Source organism: Acomys russatus, chromosome 1 (genome assembly GCF_903995435.1).
Source record: "Acomys russatus chromosome 1, mAcoRus1.1, whole genome shotgun sequence".
NCBI classification, from domain to species: Eukaryota; Metazoa; Chordata; class Mammalia; order Rodentia; family Muridae; genus Acomys; species Acomys russatus.
The window spans coordinates 102,713,924-102,740,024 of NC_067137.1; the positions used below are offsets into that span (position 1 = coordinate 102,713,924).

The 26,101-nt window shown below is 36.0% G+C and overlaps 1 pseudogene; it reads left to right on the forward strand.

The window, feature by feature from the left end:
- Positions 1-834: 834 nt before the first annotated feature.
- Positions 835-17,348, forward strand: LOC127192498 (TATA box-binding protein-associated factor RNA polymerase I subunit D-like; annotated as a pseudogene).
- The last annotated feature ends 8,753 nt before the right edge of the window (positions 17,349-26,101 follow it).

The window sequence follows — 26,101 nt, forward strand, 5'->3', positions numbered from 1 at the left end:
AAAGTATGGGTGAGTTTTGCTTCCCATATACTTAACAATTGCCCCATTGTACAATTTATCATTTCATTATTTATTTATTTACTTATTTAGTGTGTGTACATGTCTCGGCATATTCGTGTGCGTTTAGTGTTATACATCTTTTTATGTGTTTTTATGTGAGTTCTGTGTCTCTCTGTGTGTATATTGTATGAGTGTGTGTATTTTATTGCTGTGTCTATGTGCTTTTTGTGTGATGTGTATGTTATCTACGTCTGTGTCTCTGTGTGTTTGTGCATGTGTGCATGCGTGTGTTTATATGTCTTTAATAACCAATGGTGGCGGTTCTCCTGAGCACTCATATTTGAGATTTGTTTTGCTTTATTTTATGAGGGGGCTTAATTTGTTTTAACATGATAAGCTTCAAATCCTACAGGTCAGAGATAAAATGACTTGCCCCAGAAGAATAGAGATATTCTTAAACATTGCTAATAAAACTCAAGAAAATATGTGAGTCATAGCATCACTTGCATGTAAATTGTACTGCTTATCTTTCCTCTGTCTACTCTGGCATCTTTCTCCATTAACCAGAGTTGCCTGACTGCAGCCAGCATCCATTCCCTGTTTTCACCATGGACTTGGATCTGGCTAAATGGTTTTAGATACAGAAAGTTCACCAGATGGTCAGGTTTTTGGGAACCTTTCTAAATGCTTCTCATTCACTTTATTTCTATGTTCTTCTTTTAGTCACTACTTTATGCTCATTATATATTTAAGCCAACATCCTCTAAAGCAAGTAAACTCTCATCTGCTTAGTCCATGCAAAGGCTAGACCAGATGTGACCTGTAATTTGCAGAATGGAAAACAAACACAAGGCAAACAGCCGTGTGCCATCTGTTGATGCAGGAATCAGTAGACCAGCTCTGGCATTTCAACAGAACTCCCCCGATGGGAAATCGGGTGAGAAAAAGCATCCACTTCATATTTTTCCTTTCCTGGTGTGACAGCTTCTTTGACCAAGGTGAGGAGGAGAACAAATATCTTGCTACAAAGAAATTACCAGTATAATATAAATACTTGACCTCAATAAATAAGCTCTTTTGCATTCAGAGTCCCACCGTTTCAATATTGCTTGCTTCTTTATAGTACTGAATGCTTACTATTTATGATGGTCAGAAACACAGCATAGTGGCAGTGTCCATTATTTCAAAATTCCTAATCAACCATTTTCTGAAAGCCCTAAAAGACTCTTGGGACAAGTTAAAGGCAATGAAACAAGTGTTACCAACAGATACAAAGGCCAGAATGTTATCTAGAATCTGAGTCCTGGTCTTATGTGGCCAAAGACCATATGCTTTATGGTTTTAGAAAGAGATAAATACAACAGAGCAGGTGGCCCTGGTGAAACAGACATGCTAACTTGGACAAAGCTCTCTCTCTTAGACTGAGTAACGTCATTCTGCTCAGATGTAGGGGAATAACAGCAATTGCCTTCCTCTGCATAGTCTCTTAAAAAGACTTTCCTAGTTACTGTGGGGAACAATGATAAATTTCATTCTGTGCTTTTATGATGCCCATTATAGTAAAATATCTATTTTAAGATATGATTTAATACACTATAAAAATTTTGATGATACTTATTTTTACTAATAGACATAACAAAGGAATAAAAGAGGTATTTTTAATTAACTTATGTATTTGCTTTACATCCTGGTCATAACCCCATCCCTACTCACCTCCGAGTCCCACCCTACCTCCCTCTGTCCCAACCCACCTCCTCTATTCCTCAGAAAAGGTGAGCCCCCTTCCCATCCACCCCAGATCATCAGGTCATGTCAACATCAGGACTGAGCACTTCCCCCTCCCCTACAATCTGACAAGGGGAAGTGAACAAAATAATGGCAACAGAGTCCATATCAGAATGAGCTACCATTCCCTTTACTAGAGGACTTACATAAAGTCTGAGCTTATGTCCAGTCCATGTAAGGTCATTCCTCAATGCCTCAGTTTAAGCAAGTCCCTCTGGGCCCTGCTCAGTGGCTCTGTTGGTCTCCTGTGAAATTCCTGTCGCATGCAGGTCCTTTTCTCCTTCCCTCAACTTTTCCACAAGGTTTGCACGTTGTTTGGCTGTGACTCTCAGCTTCTCTTTTGAGGCTCTACTGGGTGGAGGCCTCTCAGAGGATAACTTTGCTAGACTCCTGTCTGGAAACCTAGAGTGAATCCTTAATTGTTTCAGAGCTTGTTTTTTTCTCATGCGGTAGGTCTTAGGTTGGGCCAGGTATTGGTTGGATATGCCCTCAATCTGTGCTCTGTCAGCTTTATCTTTATCCCTGCACATGATGAAATCTGGGAGAATTTTGAGTCAAAGTTTTTGTGGTGGGTATATATTCCCTTACCGCTACTAGGTGGCTTGTTTAATTAGAGAGTACACTCTTCAATCTCTATGGCCCCTGCTACTAGGAGTCTCTGCTATATGAAAAGAGGCATCTTTTAAGAAAGACTCTTGGAGCCTCCCAATTGTATTAAATTATTTATTTTCTGTGTGAAACCTTTAATTATTTAAAAAACTATTATTTTGTACAAAAATTGTCCTGTAATGCAAAAATCAATGAATTTAAGAAAATAGCTATGAGGTTCATCATCACTATTATTATTTTATTTCATTTTAAGGGTGTTTTTACTCATAAGCAACAAGTTTTGTACAGTGTAAACTGAGAACTAATGATTGCTCACTGTTAGCACACTAAGATTTTACAATTAAAAATGTGATTAAATTACCTTCTTTTCTTTCTCTCCCATGCTTTTTACACATTGACAAAGGAAAATCTACCATCAACAAATACAAATTGTATTTGATATGCAAAAACTCAAGTTTCTCTCCATGTAGGAGAAATATATTATATACAAAAAGAGGAAAGCTATAAGCAAATATAACCTGGTACAGATGGCAAGAGGAGTGATGCCTGTAGTTACAACATAGCTACAGATTCTCCCAAAGGGTTTGAACATGCCTCAAAAAGAAAAGCAAAATGAGGAGTTATTTTGCATTTGCACTGATATTGTTGATAAGTTAAGTATATCATTATCGGGAAATTTTAGGATAATTCCTCATAGAAATAAATATACGTATGAAATATAATTCTGAAACACATTCTCACGTATCCCAGTTCTATGATTTCTTCAGAGTTAAACCAAGGACCTCCCGAGTGCTTATGTTTAATAATTAGTCATGGGGCTCCTGGCCATGTATTTAAAAATAAACGATACAGACTATTAACATTGGTTTTGGTTGCTTGACACAACTTGTGGCTAAGACTCTATTGCTAAATACACCACACCCTTTGATCACATCACTTGGAGAAACGAGGGGGATCAATAAATGACTCAGTCATGCTTAGCTTTTGCAGGATATTAGTACTAAATCAGCACCAGTTCATTCTCAGACAAAGCTCTGTGTGTGTGTATTAACTACATGTGTGTGTGTGTGTGTGTGTGTGTATTAACTACATGTGTGTGTGTGTGTGTGTGTGTGTGTGTGTGAATGAACTATAGGAAAGGGTCTCAAGTTAATGTTCACATGGATTATCTCAATAATAGGTAAAAGATTTGATTTGGGAAATTTCTATTACAAAATTATAATCTGCATAACACCTTCCTACAGTAAAAGGGAAAGCAAGATATGACAGCAGAGGATTAAAGATAAGCAGTACCTTTAGAAAACTGAGGTGTTACTAAGAAAATATTTCCTACTAGATACATTGATATAAAGGAATGGTGAAAAGTTATTTTTTCTAAAAAGGGAAATATATATAAAGTACTTTAATAAAAAGCAATTTAATATTTGTGGAAAAGTTCAGTTTGAAACAACACACCAATGAAGTAAGTGAAAATATGAGGTTGTAAAATTTTGACTGTAGATAGAATCTCATATATAAGTTATAAAGAATAGAAATTACCTTAACATAGATTCCTGTACCAAAATGTACATGAGTTGCCAGATTATAAAGCATTTCATTTTCATTCTATTCTGAGTGAACAATGCATTCTCTAATGGAGACTCATGATGGGAGAAGTAAGAAATTCTATAGTTTAATATAAAGTTAAAAATCTATATATTAATATCAGATACATAGGGTAGTTGAGTTGACTGAATATCAGGAATAGATTATAAATGTAAGAAGAGAGATAAATTTGGGTTTATGTGTTTGCTTACTACAAGAATTGAGACTATATAGGGGAATAATTGGGCTTTAGAAAAATGTGCAGTGTTGTTTAACTGGCACAAGAAGAAAAGTGGAGCAAGAAACTTGCAGTCATCAAAAAATAATTATCAAAACAGACTCTTGATTCATTTTGAGTAAAGAAGAAGAAGTTATAAAAAACACACTCAATGAAGACAGAACTCTGATAAATTGACAGTTTATATAAGCCAGTGTCTTAGTTATGGTCTCTATTATTGTGAAGAGACATCATGTCCAAGGCAATTCTTATAAGATAAAGCAGGCAATTGAGACTTGCTTACAGTTTCAAGAGTGTTTAGTCTATTATAATCATGTTGGGGAGGCACAAGCACACAGAGTGATGGAGAAATAGCTGAGAGTTCTACATCTGGATCCACAGGCAGTTGGAAGAAAAAAGGCACTAGATCAGGATTTGGGTTTTGAAAGCTCAAAGCCTAGTGCCAGGAACACACTCATCCCAAAACCTCTCACACACTCCTGCAAGGTCACATCTCCTAATCCTTCTCAAGTAGTGACTTTCTATAATGACTAAGCGTTCAAATATGTGAGCCTATTGTTCAAACCTACACAGCCAATTATAAGGTTGTTGTGCACAGACTACTAACGGACTGAACCACTAGAATAGATATTATTTAGTAGGAAGTGGTATTTTGAAATAGAGTTTAAGGTTGAAAATGCAGGTAGAATCAAGGCTTGTCATGAAATAAAAATTAAATTGAATACTTTTGGTGGAAAAAAAAAGAGAATCACTAAACTGAAATGCCAATTTTCCGGAGGTTTCAACAGTGTAGAGGTTGAAATAGTAAAATATTCTAGGAAAACACAGTATAAAATGACTTACAACAATATAAAGATATTATTTTCATTTTTTGTTGTTTCTTTTTTTGAGGGAGTCTTGTTAATTTTATTTTAGTATATATATATTTTAATTAATTTATTAATATTACATCTCAATTGTAATCCTCCTTCCCTCCCATTTTCCCCTTACTCCCCTTCCTGATGACTGTGACTGAGGGGGACCTCCTGCCCCTGTATATGCTCATAGGGTATTGAGTCTCTTCTTGGTAGCCTGCTATGCTTCCTCTGAGTGGCACCAGGCCTCCCCATCCAGGGGATGTGGTCAATTATGGGGCACCAGAGTTCATGTGAAAGTCAGTCCCAACTCTCCACTCAACTGTGGAGAATGTCCTGTCCATTGGCTGTATCTGAGTAGGGGTTCGAAATTTACTGCATGCATTGTCCTTGGCTTGTGCCATAGTTTAAACAGGACCCCTTGGCCCAGAGACACCCACCATAATGTTCTTCTTTTAGGTTTCTAGGACCCTCTGGATCCTTCTATTTCCCCATTCTCCCATGTTTCTCTCTCCTAGAGTCCCAATAGGATGTCCTCCCCTCTGTCCCACTTTCCTGGTAAGTGAAGACTTTCATGGGACATACCCCTTTGGGCTAGTGTCCAGATATAAGTGAGTATATACCATGTGAGTCTTTCTTCTTCTGGATTAACTCACTCATTATGATCATTTCTAGTTCAATCCATTTGTCCACAAATTTCAAGAATTCCTTTTTTTTAAATAGGTGAGTAGTATTCCATAGTGTAAATGTACAATATTTTCTTTATCTATTCTTCTACTGAGGGACACTTAAGCTGTTTCCATATCCTGGCTATTATGAATAAGGGCGCTATGAACATGGTTGAGCATATGTCCTTACTGTGTGCTGGAGCAAAAGATAAAACTTTCAAAGCAAAAGAAAAGGTGTTTCCCTTGAGGTGAATGATGATTGTCACAACCAGGGTTGGTGAGCTTTATACCTAGATTCTATGAAAGTAAAATGTGTGATTCCTATAGAAGTAAATGTTGATAAGTGGGGAAAAAAATACACAAAGTTTTTTTGCTTTTTTTTTTTTTTACAGAATTAGCAGAGATTAAGAAGAAAAGCTACTTCAGTTAGGAAATCCATTATCCATTGACAAAAGCAAGATGGTAGCTAATGATATAGACAGACAGACAGGAGATATATAGATAGTGGTAGATGATAGGCAGGTAGGTGGGTAGGTAGATGATAGACAGAGATAAATATAGAGATAGATGATAGGTGATATATTTTAGATAGATATAGATATAGATATAAAAATATAGATACATTAATAGATGATAGGTAGACAAATAGATTGAACACATTCACATACATAATCTCTCTAGTATATAATATACTTGAAATATAATTAATTCTGGGTTATAATTATTCTAGTATGTAAAATATTTTGTTGAAAAATTTCAGAGGTCTCAGATAAAGAAGTCAGAGTAGAAATGAGAAAAAGTATGCTATACAATAGTTATAAAAAGTCACTATCATTATAGTCACAAATTTGTGAAGTGGGTGGTATAAATATACGTAGGGAAGAGAAATCATTTTTTGGGTTTCCTAAAAGAGACTTTGGTACCTCTGAATTGAAGGTAATAAAGTTGTGCTCTCAGAGACATACTTTTTGTATGTTATGTCATGTCCACACACTAGAAGAGTGACCACTCTTTAAATAAGCAGGTTTCATCTATATCACTATTTCATTTTCCCCAACACACTTGAGAGAGTGTGAATCCCTTTAAAAAAGGCATCAACTCCATCTGAAAGATAGATGTATTCTATGTTTATAATATCCGAATAAAATGGCACCATAAGCTGATAACACAACTACTAGAAAGTAAATTGTGTGATTTAAGTAATTGGGGGAATACCTACTCCTTTGTACTTTAAGTTAGACCCCAAATAACAAACTTCAATAATTTCTTTTGAGATTTGTAAGATAAGTTCCAAAATTAATGTTAATATTCTAAATTACAGGGTCTTTTTTTTTTTTCATTTTGGTGCTTTCTGTCTCTTTGACTCTTTGTCTCTCTCTCTCCATATCTCTTCTCTCTCTCTCTCTTTCTTTCTCTCTCTCTCTCTCTCTCTCTCTCTCTCTCTCTCTCTCTCTCTCTCGTGTGTGTGTGTGTGTGTGTGTGTGTGTGTGTGTGTAAGAGAGAGATAATTTGAATGAAAACTTGAACCATAATATATATATATCAAAGTCTGAGATTATCCATCTTTGTCATTAGAGATTTGTGGTTGTTAAAAAGTTCTCAAAGTGATGTTGTAAGGAGTTTGTGGGTGGTTAGTTGGAAAGGAACTGGGAGGAGTTGTAGAAGGGTAAACAATGACCAGAATATAGTGTATGAAAACAAATTAATTTTAATAAAAAATATCAGTGTCAGTAAATTCAATGCCAAAACTGATCAAGAATTGGCAGTGGCCATGTAGCCTCTGCAGGGAATGTCATATGTGTGCTTCACTGCTACGATTCTACATGGCAAGGCTGTGGGAAGCCCCTTGGACTCTACTGATGCAAAGGCCTTGTTGACCCCATCCTGCTTGGCAAGGACCTGTGGTGAATTTTGGTGGCCTCTCTAAATGTGCTACAAGCTCTCCTAGCTTTCACTGTGCTGTTTATACCCATAATAATATAGTTTCACTTTGTTGGTCATATGCAGGCCCAGGATCAGGAAGGCTGAAAGCCCTTGGGATGATTCTAGACTCCTCTCTATACTCTTTTGAGGGGTAAAACCCTCAGTACTCTATCATCCCTGTTTTTATATATTTGTCATCAAACAGGAAAGTTTATTATCCAGATTAAAGAAAAAACAAGAAAGTTTAAAACAAACATGGTTTGGAGATATTGATATACCTTGGTGTGGATTCCTAAAATTCCTTGGATGGAAGTCTGTGTATGAGAGGAGTAAAAAACAGGGTTATTTAAAAATATTATGAAGATGTAAACTGACAGGATATAGAAAGCAGAGTGCACTCTGGGTCCTTTATCACAGATAGAGCACCACCTCTGAAGCTGTGCCAAGCATCCTCCTATAAATGAGATATCTGCAGAACCTCAGAATATTGGCAAAATTAGCTCTGTTATTTTAAACCTGTTAGTTTTGGAGGGAGATATGTATTTAAGTTCCAGACATCCCATCACACTTTTTTATTTAATCAGGAATTTATTGAGAGATAAATTTGCCTGATTTTGCCTTATTTCTACACTGAGGAGTGAACTGTCTTCAGTGAATATCCTGGCAAAGGGTGTTGTAAAGTCAGGAACCATTCCAAATGGAAATTAATGGGGTGCAAAATGATCTTCCCATATTCTCAGCCTTCATCAGGGTCAACAATCTATCTTTAGGTGGGCCTCTAAATCAATTAAGCATGAATCAAACATACGGGTGGAATGTGACCTTACCAAGTTATCTTGTCTGTGCCTTGATGTTTCCATCTGGTCTGTAAAAAGAACGTTCAGATGATGCAGCAAAAAAACCAATTATGATTTCAAGAGGAACACTCATTACGGGTCCCTATATTCCTGAACTGATAAGTTTAATCCAAGTTGCCTGGGAGGAAAGAACTCATAAAATACTTTATCTGAAAGCAAGTGCAAAAATACTCATAAACTCAAAGGTTAATCACCGCTCCAGAAGAGCAGATGAAGGATACAGGGCACTTTTATGTCCCTGTATTGTGCTGCCCTTATTAATCACATTATGAGCTGTGTTAAAATATGTGCCTGTACTTCATCTTAAAACCCTCATAGAGAGACAGACAGACAGATGCTGCAGATGATGATGGGAATAATTTCAGGAGGATGTGTTTAGCCAACTCCTCACTTTCAGAAGAGTAAATCAAGGTGAAGAGTTGCCTAGGATTTTTGATCATTTAATCCTTTTTTGTTTCAATACAACATTTTACTGTCACTTATTTTGTACTTATATTTAAATAAAAAAAACATCTATTCTGGGCTCCAGATATTTGCTTCATTTATCTATCTGTCCACTCTGTTTTCTTTTGTAGTGACAGATGAACAGCTTGATCAGCTGTGTAATGATCCCTTCAGATTCACTATATGGCATGTAAGTTGATTGTAGAATTATGATAATAGCACTGTGTTTGCTCATTCTGCAGACAGATTCATATGTGACTCACAGTTCATGCAGGACATAGTTGGGTATATGGCAACATAAAGGATTCATGTAAGTATAAGCTAGAAAAAGTACAAAGCAAGTTTCTGATACAGCGAATGTCTCAGTGTGATTGCTTTTATACACAAATAAAAAGTGAGTCTTAATGTGACGGAATAAAAAAGCAGGGCCATCTAGAATCTACCAGGAATAAACGAAAGAAAGTTGATTCAGAGTTATAAGAAGAAAGGTGTGATTGCCAACATTTTTTACTGTCAGGAGCCAAATATTTGAGAACTTTTCAGAACAGGACAGGCCAGAAAGTCCAGAATCTGTCCAGGAGTGTGAGAGGAGTACTTTTTTTTTCAAGGAAAAGTACAGTAGCAGAAGGTCTGAGCAAAGCCACTGCTTAAGACAAAGATCTTGAGAAAAATCTGGACTCTTGCAATAACAAACATACTAAATAATAAAAAAGAGAACAGGAGAGAAATAAAAGCTCCGTAAGACAACAAAAACAGCAGAGGAATGGAGGATACCGGTAAAGTAGTCATTGGATGCTGGAATCAGTCATTTTTTAAATGACTTGGACTTAAGATGATAGCTCAGTTAGAAAGTATTTGCTGAGCAAATATAACATCTGAGAAGAGATCCCCAGCTCTCAGATAAACAGTCATTATGCCATGCATACATGAGACTCCAGGGCCTTGGAGACTAGGACAGAGATGGGCAGACCACTGTCCCTATCTGAAAACTGAAAACTTTATGTTTAGCAAGAAAAACAACCAAAGAGAGTTGTAAAGCCAGCCAGACACCAGGCATTCTTCTTTGCTCCCCACAAGTTTGTGGCAGGTGTCAACATACAATGTACATGTCTCCTCACACACCAAGATCTCTCATGAGCTGGCAGATTTAAAACTTTAGACTCTTCTTTAACCACATACACTGGAAACTCTGAGAAAATGCCAGGGTTGATACACTGACACCTGGCATGCAGGTTAGCTCTCGAGAGCTAAGAATAAACAATTTGTGCCACTCACATATTCTTGAATTTTACAATTGACAAAATTAACATGGGATGGGAGAAAAACTAGTTTCCAGAGTAAAAACAATCTAATTTTATCTTGAGTATTTGCAGATACTTACTTTCATTTTTTATTTACTGAAGTGTTTAGTATCTAAACATTGATTATCTGTTTCTATTTCATAACTGAGCTGTGTGTGTAAACGCACACATATATGCATATGTTAATTAGACTCTAAATATAATTTTTATTTGAGTAGAATGAGCATTTTTGTGTTAGATAAAAGGAATTAAGCATTATTTGCTGTTCAAGTGTGATCCAATTATTTTTGTTTTGCTGATTCCGGGGCAGTAAGTCATAGAACTCATTTATATTAATGAGCAGGTAAAGTTTGAGTTATAATATCTAATAAATAACCTCATTTATATTTTATACTACCATACTGAACAGCTCTGGTGTATTTTCTTAGGCAAAATGAGAACACTGTTATATGGTGTGTCAAAGTTTTAAAAGATATCAGTGTTATATCTTTAAACTCAGTAGTCAGCACTGTTAATAATGATTTAAGAAGTGCTCAGCATCTCTATTTCTCAAAAGTTGAATTGTGTGTTTTAGTAATAATTTCCTCCAAACCTAAATATTTATATCATAACTTTGAAACAGCCTCCCTCAACTGCCCCTCTGCTTGCTTGTATTAATCCCTCAAATTGCATGCAACTTGCATTACTACATAAAAAATAGAAAATGTTCAAAGGTTTTTAGAATGTTATTTCTATATGGATATGTATAAGAACAATATTTTAAAACATCTGGTATAGTGTTCACTATCAATTAACTTTGATAAGGAAACACTAATTTAATGAAAAAATGTAGATTGAGCCTTTGGATTATTCATGGCAGAGTAGAGGTACTAGAATAGTAGGGGGAAAGGGAAAGAAGGTTTCATTGGAAATACTCCTCAGTACAGCTGAAGAAAGAACAAGGACTTCCAGGCTGTTATATAGTGTGATACAGAAATACTTAGAGCATCATTAAAACCCAGGAAAATAATAGCAATTCAGTGCTGATCACTGATAACAATAATGACCTGACTGTGTCTCTTGTGTCTTTCTCTGGTATAAATGTGAAATAACAGGAACGCATCACATTAAGAGTATGGTTCTGTAAAAGGAAAAGAAGCCTGTGATCTGAATGGGAAGTAGCATTAGAGCAACGGGCTTTGCCTCGATATCATGTTTTGTTAATTTCCAAAATGGCTCCCCACTAGAATAAGAAGTTTAGCATTTACCAGCAGCTAACCTTCTGATGAGTGCATGATATTTGATTTAAAACTTTTTTTCTTCTTAGTCTACAGTTATTGTTATGCAAAATTAAGAAAGTGTCAAAAGTAGTGAATTATAAACAACAGAAATATGTTATTACAATTCTGGAATTTGAAATGCCCAAGATAGAGTACAGTAATTTTCAATCTGTGGGTGGCAACCCCATTTGGGGTCTAAGAACCCTTTAACAGGCATAGTGTAAGACCATTGGAAAACATAGATATTACATTATAATTCATAACTTGCAATATTACAGTTATGAAGTAGCGACAAAGGTAATTTTATGGTTGGTGGTCAATAAAACATGAGAAAAATGTTTCATTAAGACATGAGGGATGAAGCATCAGTGGGGTTGAGAATCTTGATCTAGTAAGAGACACTAGGTATGGCAGGAAGGCTTTTAGTCATCCCCAAGAAGCACCTTTTTGGTATGTCTGTACAAGATAGAAGGTGCAGAAAAGCCCTCTAAGAACAGATGTATAAGTGAACCACTTGTGATCCTAGCTGAGACGTCTAGCAGTGGGGAGACGGAGCTTAAACTGGCTGGCTCTTGCAGTCAGGTGGGACTTACAGTATAGAGAGAAGGATGTCAAACAACACACAAAACCTTCCACCCAGCCAATCCATGGCAGGCCTAACTTGAGTCATATGTCATGGGAGAGAGCCCACTACTAACACTATTAATAATACTCTGCCAGTCTTGCAGACAGGAACCTAGCATAAGAGTCATCTGAGTGGCATCACCCAGCAACTTAGAAACACAGGTGCAGAGGTACACATAGCCACACATTAGGCAGAGCTGAGTGAATCTAGGAATCAGGAAGAGAGGGAGAAGGATTGGAAGAGGCAGATAGGTCAAGGACACAACAAGAAAACCTATAAAATCAACTAACCTGGACCCATAGTGACTGGCAGATACTGAACCACCAGTTAGAGAACAACCATGGCATAACACTAAGCACCCCCCTCACATATGTAACACATGTACAGCTTGGTCTTCAGGTGAGACCTCTAATAGCAGGAGCAGATTCTGCGTCTGGCTCTGTTGCCTGCATTCGAATCCCTTTCCTCTAACTGGACAGCTTTATCTAGCCTCAACAGAAGAAGATGGACACAGTCCTACTTGATGTGCCAAGGCAGGTTGATACCCACATGGGCTCCCTTTCTCTGAGGAAAATGAAGGAGAAGTTGAGAGAAGAGACCTGAAAGAGAGGTAGGAGAGAAAGTGTGTGCGTGTGAAGGAGAGAGAGAGAGAGAGAGAGAGAGAGAGAGAGAGAGAGAGAGAGAGAGAGAGAGAGAGAGAGAGAGAGAGAGAGAGAGAGAGAAGCATACCTGTTTGAGAGGGATGAGCCCTCATTTTCTAGTTAAGAGGCACCTAAGATCATTACTCTGGGGTATAGATTTCAACTTATAAATTGTGGGAACACAAATATTTAAAGATCATAGTGATTTGTTTTCTTCAAACGTTGAACAAATCGTTATCCATTCATTCTTTGGCACAGAATGTTTCTTTCTTTCTTTTTTAATTTGGTTACTTTATATTCTGATTGTAGCTCTCTACCTCATTGACTCCCTCCCTTCCCCTGTAGTCTTCAGGAAGAGGAGCCCTCCTCCACCAACATTTGATCTCAGCCTATCAAGTCTCATCTAGACTGCCTGTATCCCCTTTCTCTGTTGCCAGGCAAGGCACTCCCAGCCAGGGGGAAGTGATCAACATTGTTAGAGCAGATGTCTAGGTCAGAAGTAGTCCCTACTCCCCATATTATGAGACCCACAAGGAGATTGTGCTGCCTAGTACATCTGAGCAGAGTGTCTAGATGCTCACCAGGCATGGTCCTTGGTTGGTGCATTAGTCTCTGTAGCACCCCACTCCTCTGCCCAGATATGTTGGCTCTATATCTCTCCTTGTGAAGCTCCTGACCCCTTTAGGTCCTTCTATTCTCCAACTTTTCCATAAAACTACCTTGCTCCACCCTGACGTTTGGCTGTGTGTCTCAGCATCTGCTTGGATCCCCTGGATCCCCTGCTGGGTGGAGTCCTTTAGAGGACATCTATGGCTCCCTTCCTGTTCCTTCTCTTCAACTGCTTAGGTGAATATTCTATTTGTAAACACATCAGGATGTTTCTTAAGGGCACAAACTGTGATTCCTTAGTGTTGTTAACATTATTAATAAATTGTGTTCCCCAATTTAGAATATTAACTGTATATAGTTCAATTTTTTTCATAAATCTGAGTATTGTTTCCTCTAACTGTAAATGATTATTTGGCATATATGTGACTTCTGACTTTTGGTAGCAAGTTTATTTTCCCCAATTATATGATGTTTTCAAATGTTAATATTTATGACAAAACTTCAGTTTAACATCAATGTATTTTATATAATGATGTTCAAATTGCTTTTACAAAAAGATTTTGTGCAATTGTTAGTGAATTTCAAAATCTCGGTGGTCATATAATTTAGGTGACCTATGAATTTATTAATATCTTAACATTTTCTTCTCCATGTTTTAGACTAATCTAGAAATGACTTTAATGTATACATTTATTGGTTTATTTTGATTTTTACCAATTTGCATTAGCATAAATGAACTATGATGATTACAATTAGAACAGAGAGCATGCATTTAACATTTGTAACTTTGAATTTTACTTTTGTTCCATTTCATGAGAAAAAATTTAAAATGTGTATATTTTATTACCAGGGATACACCTACATGTACAATCCTATAAAGGATAGCCTTTAAATAAATTTTATTTCTGGGTCCAACATTATTAAGATGCAATAATTTGTCCATAAATGCCATTTGTACTTGGTTTTTACTTAATAATTTTTTTCAAGGAAAACTGCTTTATATGGGCAGTGGTTAAGAATCTTGTATCAAGCAACACCTCCCAAACTCCAGGGCCAGTGCTTTAAAATTACTTATTTGACTAGCTGCTGTGATAAGCTGTTTTGCTTTAGTTTTTAAATACATGCAAAATGACTTCTAAAGAGATTTTTAATAAGAATTGCATATATGCTGGGGAGCAAGATGAGAACGTTTTTAATTCTTTGGGGAAATTTCAGGTTAATTATTGTTTGTTTATCCCAGGTTGTTTTGATTATGATTTCAAGAAAAAATTATCTGGGGAATATAATATCAGCATAAAGAAAGTATACAGATATGCAACAAGATGTTTTGTACAAGGGAAACTGTAATGTAATGAGTAATGCATCTGTAAGTGAAATTTAATATTAAAATGTAACAAAAATTTCTAAGAGAAAGCTATTTGTATCCTTATACTTGTGTTATTGTTTGTAAAGCTTCATAAGGCTGACAAATAAACAAAATATACTGGTAATGTGTCTGATGGAAACTACACCCAGGAATACATGTACGCACATATAAAAATAAAATTTAAAAATAAAATAATATAGAAAACATATATATTATAAAAAAATAGATAGAATTTGAAGAGAAAGTAACAGAGATATGATAAGGCAATATTAAATAGCTGATTATGTTAAGATGATGCCAAATTGTTGAATTTTCAAATTCCGAGTCATTAAATTGAACAAAAGAAATATTTTAACATATGAAATATTGCTCACTTGTAATTCTATATTATATTTAAACAGTGTAGCAAGATGAGAAATTTCAAGCCAATCAGAATTTTCAAATAAGTATAAAATTGAAAATGCATTTGGTGGCACTCAGAGGAAGGATAGCAGGCTACCAAGAAGAGACTTGATACCCTATGAGCATATACAGGGGGGAGGTAATCCCCCTCAGGAACAGTCATAGGGGAGGGGAGTAAGGGGAAAGTGGGAGGGAGGGAAGAATGGGAGGATACAATGGATGGGATAACCATTGAGATGTAACAAGAATAAATTAATAAAAAAATATATAATAAAAAATAAAAAAGAAAAGAAAATGCATTTGTCCTAAAGAGTATCAATTTTCATATCTGAAACAGCTATTTTTCAAAAAACTTCTACATCTTTCCTGGCCACACTTATTTCTATAGAATTGATCAGATAGACTTTTCAGTCAGTCCAGTTTACTAAGTGTAATGTTTTAATCAGTAATTTACTTACCCAGTTAATTTTGAATCATACATTTATTCTCTTGTTCCCCTAATCTTTATTAGGGTATCAGGTCAATAAAACCTTCTCTCTATTTTTTTTAACTTAAAGATTTATCTTTGAAATATTTTTATTTGTGGATTTACCATTGAAAATATCCAGGGTTATGTTTATATAGTTATTTTATTAGTGTGTGGTCACATATGTCTTTAATCTTTAAGAGTGTGCGTTGTGAAGGTTGTACATTGCTGTTACCTGTACTGATTCAGAATGTTACTAAACAGTGACATGTATGAAAAGAAGTGGATCCATAGAGCAGTCAACACAATCATGCTTGTAAGCTCCATGGATTCTTTTACTTGCCTATGCCTCACAGATGTAATGTGTTCTCTTGTTCTTCCGAATGCTCCTTGTCTCCCATAACTGAACCACTTTATGTGAGTTGCTCATTTATTTATCTTTTCAAATGTAACAGTAATATTTTGCTATAGTATATAGTCTGTAGATCATAATGAATATTCATGATTTTACTTGAGATAGCATAATTGACAGTTGTATTCTCACATAAAATTTCCCATCTTATCATCTTCATTCATAAAGCTAGTCATAGGGGAGAGGAATAAGGGGAAAATGGGAAGGAGGGAAAAATGGGAGGATACAAGTGTTGGGATAACCATTGAGATGTAACAAGAATAAATTAACAAAAAATTAAAAAAATAAAAGAGTAAGTTTAAAATGGCAACAAAAATTGGCAGTAATAAAGGCTCTTGAAAATGAAAAAAAAAAAATAATCTCTTAACTCAGCTCTTTCAGATGTAGTCACGCTCAAGTTCAGGATTTCTGTGTCAGAAACTGTCAGGATATTGACCATGCCCTAATCTCTGACCATTTCAGCAAATATTTTGATACACAGAAACTTATTCCCAAGAAGTATTATTAAGGATTGGTTAGAGAACCTCCTTAGAATGTACAAGTCCCTATTCAATTTCATACACTGGAAATCTAGCAGACACAAATGTCATATTTAATTTATGATATATGCTTACAAATATAACTTATGTGGGCCAGTGGCAAAAGACTGGCCACATAGAAATGTACAAAAGTAATATAGCTTTTGAAAATGTGTTATTTCATCTATGAGTCTGGACACTGATTCACCAAGCAGCTCCTCTCCAGAACAAGGCCTTTGATTTTAAAGGCTGTTTTTGAAAGATTTAAGAAAAAGAAATAAAAGAAGAGAAAATATAAGCTAAAATTTATACCAAGGGAAGACCACCTGGAAAGTGAAACAAAAGAAAGTCACAAATGGATATAAAACAAATGAAAGACAAAGGAGCTGTGTTTCCATTCTTCGAATCTGAAAATGGAAAAAAAGCCATTACCTTGGAAAAAATTTAGCTTATGAGCAAAAGCTGTTTCAATAGGGTTTTTTCACTTCACTGAAAGGCTCAAGTATGAGCACGGCCTTATGGAATACTTGAATCAAAAGCATATCGGGAAGATCTAGTAAAAGAAGACCCTGGCAGCTGTAGCTACAAGTGGGTGGGTGATGAAGGTCCTCTTTGTCCTATCAAAGAGACACTAACAGATGACGAGGCAACAAATCCTGAATCTGAATGTGACACGAAATTCGTTGAAGGCAGTGCTTCATAATAAGCTCAAAATAACCAAGGAAGAGAAATTTAGAACAAGAGTAAGAAAGAATCTATATTTTCTAAAAAACAAAACAAAACATAAAGACCAAGACGAAGACACCACACAACACAGAAGGGCCTGGAAAGGAGATGAACGTGTGACTACAAAGAAAGTAAAGAACACTAGAACTAGATGAAGATACAGATAAAAATCACCTGAATCCAATCTGGGGATGAGGGTAAAACTGCTGGGAAAGCTAATAATAAATACTTAATAAAGGAAAAAGGAAAGAAAAAAAGAAAGAAAAGAAAGGAAACAAAACAAAACAAAACACACACACACACAAACTTTTATCTCAACCCAATTCCTTCTCATTCCTTCTTTTTTAATGGGAAGCTGATCTTGAATTGGATTTTACTCAAAATATTATTTTCTTTTCAGTTAAACACAAATTTTTGCCCTTGGATGACATATCACATAATTTTGCAGTTTTATAAAGAAAATGATCACGTATTGATTGCTCATATGTGCATCAGCCCTGCACGGTCTTGAGGACATTATGTGCTTGAATTCATGTTGCACCCCAGCTCTACACACGTTCTGCCTCTTTGTTTACCTAGGTCCCTGATCTCTGCAGGAATACTTTGCCAGACATCGCATTCAAGACTGACAGCTCCAGTAGCTCTCACTGTTTGCACATTGTCCGCTTTTGGGCCTCTGTTTTAGTTTTCATCTACCTCAAAAATAAGATTATCTGTGATGTCTGAAGGAAGCCCTGATCTATGGATGAAGCAGAATGTCATTTGGAGTAATGTTGTGCTATGTGTTTTACTTTAATAAAATAATTTTATTTTTCTCCCAGGCCATAGACATAGAGTTTCAAGTTCTTGGCTCCATGAGCAATGACAGGCAGTGGATTCACTCATGGAGTATGCCTTAAATACAATAAAATAATGAATGGTTACTCCCCTAATGTTTGTTTTTTTTCATATAACTGACCAAAAACTAGATTTTAGTAAATAAGTGACCTTCCTAAAATAAAACTGTACAATATTAGTCCTAAACTGGATGTTATATTATTCTCTAGCTTTTTAAAATTTACAGTCCCTTTGTTGTTCATTATACATACTATTAGTCTAGTACCCGAAATACAATAGATGAACACATAAACACATATATATATAATATGTAATAAGTTTATTCTATATTTATAATATATATTTATATAATACTATATAATTAAATTAAATAATTAATATATTGCATTATAGTAATTTAATATATATAAATTTTAAACACACTTATAATATGTGTGTATCAAATTTTAGTATTTGTTTCAATTGTCACAAAATTTTCTCTGCCAGTTATACCCATTTTGGTAAGTCTATCAAGTCATTTAAGTAAAAATCAAAAGGGTACTTCTGAATTCTTTTTGAGTTATACATCTACTTTTCTCTTGTTTCCAGAAATCATTACACTTATTAATAAACTACAAGTTATCTGTAGTCAGGTATAGTCAGTTAAAATTCTGGGCATACCATTTGTTAGCTGAGACATTAAGCCAGATATTCAACCTTTCTGCAGTTGATGTTTATCATGTAAAATAAAATTAACAGAGGCCATATCATATCATTGCTAGAAGAATACCATGAAGTAGTATTAGGTAATGATTAAAGTTTTTCATCATTACATGGGAAATTTTTAATAATCAAGAGCCAACGGGAGTTGACTGGAGGGACTAAGTGATGAAGAATGACAATCAAGAAATATCTTTGTATTTTTAATTTTTTTCCTCTGGACATATAAGGCAATTATTGGTGGCCAGTTTTTAAAAATAAGTATCCTGAGAATGATATATGTGAAGATATCAATACCTTATAGTATATATATGTTCAATTGCTTATTGTATATTTAGGTATAATAACAATAATGGACTTCAGTCTATGGAATTGCTTCTGTGATCAGAAATACTTTCTGAGAAGACTAAGAGCTTATATTGTATACAAGTGTAATATTTGGTATTCATATCACAAGGGAAGGGGAGTACATGGTGTGTCTCCATGTTAAGGTAAAGTGAGAGGCATTTACTCACAAAAGATCATGATCAGTTACATAATGGTATGTGAAGTGCAGGTTGTGGACCATCAGTGTCCAGGGATCTTAGAGAAGCAATTGTATTGACTGCAGTTTAAGGAACAGGGTTACCCTTTGCTGCTCTTATGCACATTTACAACTTTGTATAATATAGCTTAGAGTGTAAATTACTATGGGCTTAAATCGTTTTCTACTACATATCCTTTAAACAATAAAGATGAAGTTAGTATGACAATGCTTATGATTTCCATGTCTGCGATTGCACTGAGGCAAGCAAGTAAACTGTTCTTACCCAGCCACACGCGAGTCTGAGCTCTACAGAAAAAACTGGAGAAGTTTAACTGTAAAATCAAACAACTTCCCCATTTCAGTATAGTATCTAAATCTGAGCTGCACAAGATCATCGCAGAGCCTATTAATAGAATACTATGAAAGAATTCCAGTCCCAGGAAAGAATGACAGGAAGGAAAACTGTCTGGAAACAAGGATGGAAGGAAAGAAAGGAGACATTCACTAACATGGTGATATTACATTAAATTCATTGAGAAGGTAAATGTGAATTCTATTTATTTATTTATTTATTTATTTATTTATTTATTCTTGTTACATCTCAATGGTTATCCCATCCCTTGTATCCTCCCTTTCTTTCCTCCCTCCCGTTTTCCCCTTACTCCACTCCCCTATGACTGTGACTGAAGGGGACCTCCTCCCCCTTTATATGCTCATAGGGTACCAAGTCTCTTCTTGGTAGCCTGCTATCCTTCCTCTGAGTGCCACCAGGTCTTCCCTCTAGGGGACATGGTCAAATATGAGGCACCAGAGCTAGAAATGATCATAATGAGTGAGTTAATCCAGAAGCAGAAAGACTCACATGGTATATACTCACTTATACCTGCATACTAGCCCAAGGGGCATGTCCCATGAAAGCCTTCACATGCCAGGAAAGTGGGACAGAGGGGAGGACATCCTATTGGGACTCTAGATGAGAGAAGCATGGGAGAATAGCAAAGTAGAAGGATCGAGACAGTCCTAGAAACCTACAAGTAGAACATTATGATAGGCAGATTTGGGCCCAGGGGTCCCACTCAAACTATGGCACCAGCCAAGGACAATATAGGCTGTAAACTTTAAACCCCTACCCAGATGTAGCCAATGGACAGGACATTCTCCACAGTTGAGTGGAGAGTGGGGTATGACTTTCACACATAAATGTGAATTCTTACAGAGGTTCTAAGAGCTTCAAAAATTACCAGCAATAATTCACCCTTTTCTTCTGTTTCTAACTCTAGGTTGATTTTATGACTTTTGCAAATGTATTGTTTTCTATCATGTGGAAATTGCAAAGATTATTTCTGAAAATATATAAAAATAAGATTATATGCATAGTTAAGATACACAAACATAAATGATCCCAAAAATAAAAGCTGAACTTAAATTTTTAATTCTTTGGATATATCTATCATGATTTTCTTGTCATTACACAGATAGTCCTTAAAACCTCATCTCTCCTTAACAAAGCAACCCATAAGTTTAAGGTCCTTCTGATTTGATTAATTTTGAATCATATGTGTATATAATGTAGAGAGACTGAGCAGTGCTTAATTATTTTAATAATTGTGAAACAAAAAGAGAATAGAGAAATCATCAAACAAGAGGAGAGAAGTAAGAGGAAAATGGGAGAGAGGAAAGAATTGGAGGATTCAAGGGACGGGATAACGGTTGAGATGTAATATGAATAAATTAATAAAATATATTAAGATAAAAAAGAATCCTAAAAAAAAGAATTTTGTGCTTTAAAAGAATTACATTTCACAAAACAAAGGTAAATATATTTTATTCTTCAAAAACAAAATTAATAATAAATGCTATGAATATGGGAGCAGAAAATATTCCTCACATTCCATGTTCCTATGATCCTCAGACAAAAAGTTTAGCCTCATGAAATGGTAAATGGTGCAAGACTAATATTGTCAACTCTTCCTTAAACTTTTCTTTTTCTCTTTAGTCAGTGTGTATATGCTTTTGTGTTATACGTGTATATCTGCTCATATGCATGTCCATTCAAATGGAGGCCAATATCATGAATGTTTTTCAATTACATTTCACCATGTTTTTTGAGACATGATCTCTCACTGGAACTGGGATTTACCAACTGCACACCAACCTCCTGTAAATGCTTTAGTGTCCTCTACACATCAGATGTTTTCCACTCAGAGTTCCTTTTACAGGTAAGCCGTAGATCAGAACTCAGCTGTTCTTGCTTGCACAGCAAGCATTTTACCTAGTAACTCATTTCTATAGCCTGGCCTTTAAGTTAACATGGCAGATCAGATATCTGGGAAGAATTCACTGAGACTCATTTGTAGCAAAGAGAAGATACTTCCAACCAGTTATTGAACCCATCAAAAGAAATTCTTGTCCTATTCTACCCAGATGCGCCTATAATTTAAGAAGAATATGAAATAAATCACTATTATGTGTGCTTCTGGAAGAAATCATAGTTCCACAAAATATTTCAGATTCATAATGAGTACCTAGCATATCTTTAACATGAACACAATCCTTTTTACCAAACTCTGGCCATTAGAGCACTCGTTAGTAATAAGTGTCAGTGGTTATATATTAGATCACGTATGAATATTCACAACCCTAGCATTGTCCTCTGCTCATTCTGCAGGTACATTTGAACTTTGAAGATGTTGGACATAGTTCTTGCAATTGGAAATAATTGGAATGTGGCTAGATAAATGCTCACATATCAGCAGAGTGAGAATTTGTCATGAACAGTATAAAAAATAACATTTATCACTAATGGGACATAAAAATGTCATTCCCTGGGTAGTAACTTAGCTGTTAAAATTGCTCTGGGAGGTAGAAGTAATTTCAGTTTCCCTCTGACCTCCAGGGGGGTCAAATTTCTCTGTTTGAAATAATTCATTGCAAACAACTGATTAAGAAATGAAAAAGAAATAACTTGTGTAGCAGTTAATATCCTTCTGCAGAGGGATAAATTGATTAATCATAAATACATATGTATTTTAGGAGTTCTATAAATAGAGTACATGGGCTTCAGTGTTAATTATATTTACTCTTGCTAACATCCTGCTTTATTTTCAGTTGAAAGAGTATAATTTAGTCAGATATATTGGAAAGCATGATCATATGTACTAAAATTGAATAGTTATTTATTATTTTCTTCTATAACTTCCATATTAATTTCATTCTCTCTACCTTATAAGATGGAAACTAAGTCAGAACTTGATAAAACATTAACATTCCTTTTTCAGTATTATCAGATAAAACATATATATTATAGGAGAATATAATCTGATCCAAGATTTTTTTCTTTTCTTTTTTTTTTATTAATTTATTCTTGTTACATCTCAATGTTTATCCCATCCCTTGTATCCTCCCATTCCTCCCCCCCCCACCCCCATTTTCCCATTATTTCCCTCCCCTATGACTGTTCCTGAGGGGGATTACGTCCCCCTGTATATTCTCATAGGGTATCAAGTCTCTTCTTGGCTACTTGCTGTCCTTCCTCTGAGTGCCATCAGGTCTCCCCGTCCAGGGGACATGGTCAAATGTGAGGCACCAGAGTACGTGAGAAAGTCGTATCACACTCTCCACTCAACTGTGGAGACTATTCTGACCATTGGCTAGATCTGGGTAGGGGTTTAAAGTTTACCTCCTGTATTGTCCTTGGCTGGTGCCTTAGTTTGAGCGGGACCCCTGGGCCCAAATCTGCCTATCATATTGTTCTACTTGTAGATTTCTAGGACCCTCTGTATCCTTTTATTTTGCTATTCTCCCATGCGTCTCTCATATGATCCAAGATTTTTTTTGTTCAAATACTTTCTTTGTCTTTTTCATTTCAAGTAGATAAGCATCATATGTTGGCTTCCAATTCTCACATGGATACCTGTCCAAGCATAAGGCTAGAGTACATTAACAAGGGAAAAAGCTGCTATTACAAAGAGAGTGCATGACATTCGAATTCATTGAAATATGACTTTAGGTTTTAGAATGCAAGACTGGCCAAACAACCAAGCTCAACCCTTTCCTTTTCCATTGAGAAGAGTTGGAGGTTTTAGTAGCAGAGTTCAGACAAATAAAGTTGAGGAAGCACATCTGCTGTAATATTAGTCTTTCCAGGTCAGCCTCTGGTATAATATTCTGAACAAAGCACTGAAGGCCTAAGATAATTTGTATGACAGATTAAGTTGGAATAATTGAAGCTTTAAGAAAGTCCTTGAGTCCCAAAAGCAAGTCCCAACATCTCTCCCAATCCACCACTGAGTCAAGACTCTCAAAGGACATGAATATTGGGCTAGTATCCAAGTATAAGTGAGTAAATACCATGTGTATCTTTCTGAGTCTGGTTTAACTCACTCAGGATGATTATTGGTGAGAGAGGTATGGGAGAATGGGGAGATAGAAGGATCCAGAGGATCCTGGAATCCTACAAGAAGACCACCAAGGCTGGTAGGTATGGACTGGGTGGGGAGGGGCTGCACAAACTACTAACCAAGGACAATGCATGAAGGAAATCCATTCCCCCTATTCAGATTTAGCCAATGGATACACATTTTCCACAGTTGTGTGGAGAGTGGAGACTGACTCTGACATGAACTCTAGTATCCCTGTTTGATCACTTCCCCTTGGTGGGGAGGCCCAGTGGCTCATGACTATAGAGAATAAAATGTAAAATCCATAACAAAGGCAAGCACTCTTTTATTTTCTAATATATTATAACATGTGTTTTTGAGCTGTTTGTTATGATATAAGTGAATAATACCTGAATTAGATTCCATATTATTTTTTTAAATTTTTTTATTAATTTATTCTTGTTACATCTCAATGGTTATCCTATCCCTTGTATCCTCCCATTCCTCCCTCCCTCCCATTTTCCCCTTACTCTCCTCCCCTATGACTGTGCCTGAGGGGGACTTCCTCCCCCTTTATATGCTCATAGGGTATCAAGTCTCTTCTTGGTAGCCTGCTATCCTTCCTCTTGAGATGAGAGAAGCATGGGATAATAGCAAAGTAGAAGGATCCAGACGGTCCTAGAAACCTACAAGAAGAACATTATGATAGGCAGATTTGGGCCAATGGGTCCCGCTCAAACTATGGCACCAGCCAAGGACAATACAGGCCGTAAACTTCAAACCCATACCCAGATCTAGCCAATGTACAGGACATTCTCCACAGTTGAGTGGAGAGTGAGGTATGACTTTCACAAGTACTCTGGTGCCTCATATTTGACCATGTCCCCTGGAGGGGGAGACCTGGTGGCACTCAGAGGAAGGATAGCAGGCTTCCATATTATTTTTTAAGAGCAGTTCCTGTGCTGGTTTGAATGAAAATGGCCAACATAGTCTCATAGTACTTGGCCTTATTTGAAAGATTTGGACATGTAGTCTTGTTGGAAAAGTGTGGCCTTGTAGAAGAAAGTATATCATTAAAAGAGTGGGCTGTGAGGTTTTCAGAAGCTCAAGCCATTCACTTGAGCTTATTCTCGCTTCTGGCTGCCTTTTGTGATAAAGAACCCTCAGCTACCTTTCCAACAAAATGCTTGCCTGCATGATGTCATGTTTGCAGCCACAGTGACAATGGACTAAACATGTAAATGTGTAAGTAAGCCCAAGTTAAGTGTTTTCGTTTATAAAAGATCATGGTATCTCTTCACAGCCGTAAAACTTTGGCTTTAACATTTGCCAGTTGTGTTCATTTGAAATAGCACCAGTGCCAAATTGCCATATTTATCTTATTACGTGCCTTACTGTAATGTAGCTATCCCCAAGTAGATTAAGGAAATATCACCAAAGAAAGATAGAATCCCACAGGCTAAAGAGAGGACAATATCTAAGTTCAGATTGATAGACTAATCGGTTAATCAGGATTATTTATGAAGAATTATTTGTATGCAGGTACTTAATTGTGAAATCAATGGAGAAATGTGTGGCAGCTGTGTCACTGAAAATTCACGCCCTGGGTGACTCTGAAAAGTGGCACTACTGAAGACTGAACTTGTGCTACTTTGGCAATGATACTAACAGTGTCCTCAAGCAGACAGTAATTTGCGTCTTAAAGAAGACTGGCGAGGTATGGGAGTTCCTGAAGATTTTGTGAAGGCTAACTTCCTTCTTCCTTGCTCCATTATATTTATTGGTTTTAATGTATTATTAATCATAACAAATAGTAGTTTCATTAAAAACAATTGCATTAATGCATATCATTTAATTCTGCTGATATTCACCCTCTTTTATATTTTCTTATTTTCAGTAAATACGAAAATGAACCAAAGAGTTCAAAGAAGAAAAAATGAAAATGAGACACACACACACATTTTCAACATTCTTAGCCATCAGAGAAATGCAATTAAAATTACATTGAGGTTCTGTCTCATCCAGTTAGAATATCAACAAGAGCAACCATAAAGAAAATGAAAACAAATGGTGGTGAAAGTGTAGGACAAAATGAACCAACAGACATCTCTGGTACTACGGAAATTAGTAGAGCCATATTGGTTTTAGCATGGAATGTTCCTGGAAGAACTAAAAATAGAATTATTGCATGATCCAGAGTAAGCTTTATTTTCTCTCAGTTTTGCAGTTTTTACCTGAATCACTGACTCATTGGCTTCAGACCTGCCGTGAGACACTATAAGATAGCAAGGCAAAACCATGAAGCAGTGAAAAAAATAAGAGGATGCAGATATAAGTGAGTATATACCATTTGAGTCTTTCTGCTTCTGGGTT